Here is a 6,000-nt window from a genome sequence, read left to right as displayed (position 1 = left end):
CAGTGCCAAGAAAACAAATGCTTGGGGAACTGTTTTTTGTTTACGGCATTGCTCATGATGTCTCCACCTAGTGGAGTGATGATAGGTGTTCACAAGGATCTGGAGGCTAAAGTTGTTTTTTAGCACCCAATCAGAAAGGATCTTGCAATGTCTAGTAAGGTCCAAGCTAAAAAGGAGCCAATGGAGGAGGAAAAACGGAATGGGAACTCTAAGTAAGATTTCTTGGAAGCAAAGGAATTTCCCCCCCTTTCCTATTGATGGATACTCTCACTAACCCCTCTTGGAACGTGAAGAGATTAAAGACCTAGAAAAAGAGTTTCCTTTCTGGGATGAAGTTAAGAAGGAGAAAACACTCGATTGTTGGGCCATCTAGGAGCATCACATGGATGCTTGTAGCAAGAGAAAGCATGCTTTAGGAAAAAAATATTGTATTCTATGGAGGAGGAAGTGATAGATTCAGTGTTGTTCTACTTATTGTAGATAGATAATGGGAACCAAAGATGGTTCTCAACCACCCCTTTGGTAGAGTCCTTGGAGTTAAAATCAGGTGGGAAGATCAACCCCTCACCATAGTGAGTGTGTATGGCCCTCGCAATGCAAAGGATAGAGCTAGATTGTGGATGCATCTCAAGGATACTCCTATAGTAGGGGAGTGGCTGATGGTTGGGGATTTCAATATGGTAGAGAAGAGTAAGGAGAGAACAAGATCTGCAAGTATGTTGGTTGGCACTCAAAAATCTAAATGTCTGAGCTTGTGCAAGAAGTGGACTATGGTTGATTAATGGGAGGTGGGCCCCTAGAACAACAGTCTTGAGTTCACCTACACAAGTCTCCAAAATTCTTGAGTTCACCTACACAAGTCTCCAATATGCCCGCACTACCTCCAGACTTAACAATTGTTATTTCTCTCACCAAGCTGACTAGATCCCGTCGATGCTAGAGATGAAGGTGATCTAAAAAAAAGCCTATTGGATCACATGCCCTTACACATTCAACTCAAGAAAGCTAAAGGGGAGGGGCAGTCCCCAAGAGGGGAGAGAAAGCTTCTTATAATAGGGACACACCTGTTCAAAGACCATCTTTTCAGAAGCCTCACCAAGAAATCATTGGGTAAGGTCAAGAAAGATGTGGATCTCAATAAACCTAATGCTTGGGATTTATTCTCTTGAAGCATTCAAAAATTGATCAAAAACTCAGGCCCTTTGATTAAAAAAGCTAGTGAGCCGCACCTTAAGCATCTCACAGTGGGGGTGGCTCGACTAACCTCAAGAAAGGCTCTTGGGATAGCTACTGAGGATGAGCACAAGTGGTGGCTCAAAGCTAAATCTAAAATGGCTAATGAATAGCTTGGAAAAATCAAGAAGGCCAAATTGCTCTCTTGGGAGACCTTCCTACAACCAAAAGCCTCTAATCAAGCACATTTTTTAGGGCTTTGAAAGTCAAGAAGAGTCCGGGCCGCGTCCACTCACTCTATCATTAGAATGGGAATGCAGTTTAGAAACAAGATGAGATGGCTGATCTAACGCTGAACTATCTAAGCCAGATTATTGGTCAGCGAGAGACCCGATCCCAGGAAGTGGATGAAGTTAGAGTGACTTTGCTGGAGAGTGTCAAGAAGAAGGTTCCCCAATTGGAAGCCAACCGCCTGGAAGTGGCATTCTCCAAAGACAAATGCTCACTAGCATTGCAAGCTCTTGGCAAGGAAATGTCCCCCGGTTTGGATGGGATGATGGCTGAATTCTTTGGAGAATTTTGAGATGATCTCAAGGTCTTGGTTACGCGGTTGTCTAACCAAGCCATTACTAATGGGGCATTGGAAACAATTTTGAAGAGAGGGCTTATCAAGCCCATCCCCAAACAGGTCTGCTTCTCTCAACTAAATCATTGGCACCCTATTACTATGATGTTAGTAGCTTACAAAATTGTTTCCAAGGCAGTCGATTGCCCTTAGACTAGACCCACTACTACTAAACAAGATCATTTCTCCCCATCAACATGGGTTCATTAAAGGAAAATACATTTATGACAAAATCTTGGCAGCAATGGTGGGCATCAAATACACAACCTCCACCAATCAAGAGTACATTTTACTACAACTTGACCTTGAAAAGGCTTGCTATAGAATAACATGGTCATATATAGAATATTTCATGGAAGTTATGGCATTTGGGCCTCGCATATGTTGCCTCATTCACTCCTGTTTAATGAGAGAATTGTGGGCTCCTTTGAGGTCAAAAGGTATATTAAGAAGGGATGCCCCCTAGTCCACCCTTCTTTTTGCCATTGGATTGCACCCTCTCATCATGATTCTCAAAGCTAGTGCTGCACGAGGGAAGTTACAAGGCTTGATTTTATTGGCAATGACCAGCTCCTCGCAAAACTATTTGTAGATGACTCACTCCTCTTCTTGAAGGCACGCCCCCAAGTTGTCAATAAAGCTCTAGAGATTGTACAAATATTTTTTGTGGCCTCAGGTTCCAAGTGTAACATAGAGAAGTCAAGGTTGATATCCCTATCGAAAAATGACTCCCTCGACCTTTTGATTAGACAAGGGATATTGTCTCAAAAGGGAATATCTTTAGCCACTTAGGAACCCCCTTGGGGGTGGATGTAACTCACAAACAAAGATTTTAGTGGGTCCTTGAAAAAGTGAGAACAAAAATGAGAAGGTGGAAGTATGCTCTTCTCCCATTCCCAAGCCGGATTAAAGGGATAAATTCATTTATGTTCCCCTATATTGCCTTCACCAGACCACTTTTCAAGATGGTTAAGTGTCATTGGAAACAGTTCTTAAAACTAGTAAAAGGATTTTTATGGAGAAGCAACATGAAAACCTCCATACCATGGCAGTGGGCCAAATGGGAGTCAGTCGTTCGACCAATGGACCAAGGAAGTCTTGAAATTCTTACTAACCCAGTTGCCCATGTTGAGGCCTTGTGTACCAAATTTATGGTCTTATTGGATAAATATGACCAAGCTTGGGCTATCATGACCAAGGATATGTTAGATGCATCTAAACTTGGTTTGAAAGGTGCTAAGTATAAAGGGGTAGAGTTTCAGGACAAACTTGTCCCCGAGGTGGCCTAGCCTAAGTATGGTGGGTAGAACCCCTTGAATAGGTAAGAGGTATTTTCAATTGCTCCTCCATGCCCAATAACTTGAAGTCCTTGAAGCCATTGAATCAGCTCATACCTGTTCGGGACTCTCCATTGAATCCAAATACAAGCATAAGCTTAGCTTGCATGGCCAGTTGGCTTTTAATAAGAGCTGATGGAATTGCCACTACAATAGCCTCCGTAACCTCGACCTGCTACATCAAATATTTCTTTAAAGCACTAAAGTCCCTATTCGTCATCTTGTCTTTGAATACCCACTATATTCAGCTTGTGAGCAGGTTCTTTTGTTATTGTTTGGGCCGATCTCAATCTGTCTATTAACTTCTTTGAGTTTGTGTACCAGTTAAGCATTTACATTCTTTAGTTTTTCGAATTCTCCCTCACTTGATGACTCATCTGATGTGATTTTAGCATCTTTCTTAGAGTCAAGACCCTTTAAAATTCTTGGGAATGAGACTCTTGGTCTGAGAGACGTAGAGCTGATGGCCATCTTGTTTCCATTTGCACAGATATGACCCTGGGTCTCAGTGGCCTTAAGGGTCTTTACCTCGAAGTTGGTTCCTTGAGCAGTTTGGTTGATCATTTTTTCTTTATTATCAGCAAAGGGAACCTTTTCGGATGACAAATCTTTGTTATCCCTTTTGGGAAAATCCCTTGGGGAAGCCAGACCCGTCATAATGCCATCGATCGATAGTCACCAGTCTGACCCATCGCCTTCATCCATCGACATGACTGCTTCATTCAACAATAGTTTACTGGCTGTGAACATTTGCAAGAACTTGACAATATCCTCCTCCATGGGCAAAACCTCAATCTCCATAGATATCACCGCAAAAGGAGCAACCCTTTGTGGAAGGGGGAGTGGTGGCAAAAAGCGGGGTCTGGTCAAGGGGGCCAGAGTTTTCAACAAAATGTGAAATGATATTAATTGTTGATGCAATAATGATTATAATCGTTGCAAGTTGGCTTGGGTGCAATAAACAAAATAAGGAAATTAATATCATAGGATAATAATTGCGATATAGGTGGGCCAAACTGGTGGGAACTGAAAAGTGGGCATTTTAGGCAATTATATACGCTCCTAGGCATGCACCTTAATGCACGTTGAAAATAACAGATGCCCAAAGAGCCCAACACTTAGTAGTGAGTGTGTGTGAAACAACCCACCCTCACTACAGTAATGAGGCACAATCTCAACGACCTCTTAGTAGCTAAAGACTAGCTCACACACACACACACCCCAACAGATGCTGCTCACTTATCCACCACCTAAGGCAAAGTAGTCTCTCGTCCTAATGTTTTTTAGTTAAATGATGTGTGCCTATTGCACAACCTTTGGGTTCGGTAATATCAGGGAGGAGGGGGTGAATTTATCCATGAAAATTTAAATTTTGTTGGTGCTAGGTTAGGGTGGATGTGTATTAATGGCATTCATGGGCAATTAATCAGTGCAATGGAATTAATCACAAGGAATATACCAATAAAACTTGATTGGAGTGCAAATGAAAATAAAAAAAACATTAGATTCATAATGAAGTATGTACATAGTTCTTTTATAGGCCAAAGTTATGATGCTAAAGGATAGAGATCATGGACCTTCTTGAATGCGGTCTTTGTAAAACTCATTTAATGGGGTCTTCATGGGTCATGGGTGTATGCATGTATGCATGGAAGTGTATGGGCATCATGTCATGGATAGAAAGGGTGTTCCCATAGCACACTCTATGGCTAGGGCAATCCCAAAAAACTCCCCCTTGAGCTAGTGATGGTGGATACTCTAAGGTGATTCATCTAGGGCTTGTCATGGCACACTAACACATCATAGACGGTTCAATTTGATTCATCACTATATGGTTCACAAAGGTGGTCATTTGATCATGCCTAGGTTCAATTCTAGAGTAAATCATAATTATGTCCATTAAAGTGGTGAAGACTGTGTTTCTTCTCATTTCATGGTGGTCTTCTTTCTCCTTGACTCCCATTCGTGTTCTTCATGATGTTCTTTATGCTCTTCATCTTCATCATCTCCTTGGTTTATGTTCACAAAGGTGGCCATTTGATCATGCCTAGGTTCAATTCTAGAGTAAATAAAAATTATGTTCATCAAAGTGGCGAAGTCTGTGACGTTACTTGCTTGGCTTAGCATCAAGCTTCAGGGGAATTGTATGTTGACAAATTACAGAATCAACCCCCTTCAAGTCCCTACAAGATCAGGTGAACACATCCTTATACTCCTTGAGCGTCTTGGTATCAAAACCGAGCATTACAGTGTCTTTTTGGATCATTTTGTAGAATATACCATGGCAAAATCATAATGAGTTTCTACCAACTTACATAGTGTCTAACTTGCCCCATGGGTATACTACATAAGAAAAAGAACACACAAAGTTGTTTTAAAAATTACTATTTAACTAAAAAAGGTTCTTTGAAACCATTGTGTGTGGATTCTAGTATGTGGTGCATAAATCAAATTAAAAAATTTGCTGGCTCCAAATGGCATGAATATGTGGTGTTTGTAAGTATATAGAGTGGCTCCTAAAGCATTGTGACAAACAAAATGCATCTGACATAGGAAAAAAACACTCAATATGAGTGGGTAGGACAAAAACATGCAAAAAACAAGGGACACTAATGTGTCCATTTAAATTGTAAAAACTTTTTTATATATCAAAAATGGCATTTCCCTGCATATTTAAGTTTTTTCCATTGGTAGCTTTCCCAAAAAAATCCATTTGATAGTGTTTGGAGCATAGAAATGACCTATGATTTTTCAAGTTTTAGGACATTATAATGTCTACAAGACATTTCAGTTTCCAAGTACCAAACTGGTGTTAATCAATAACTCCTCCTCATTAGGAGATAGATTAGTAGAAACATAAACAGG

Source organism: Adiantum capillus-veneris, chromosome 30 (genome assembly GCF_014529385.1).
Source record: "Adiantum capillus-veneris isolate H3 chromosome 30, ASM1452938v2, whole genome shotgun sequence".
NCBI classification, from domain to species: Eukaryota; Viridiplantae; Streptophyta; class Polypodiopsida; order Polypodiales; family Pteridaceae; genus Adiantum; species Adiantum capillus-veneris.
Note: the sequence above shows the minus strand (reverse complement) of the source record.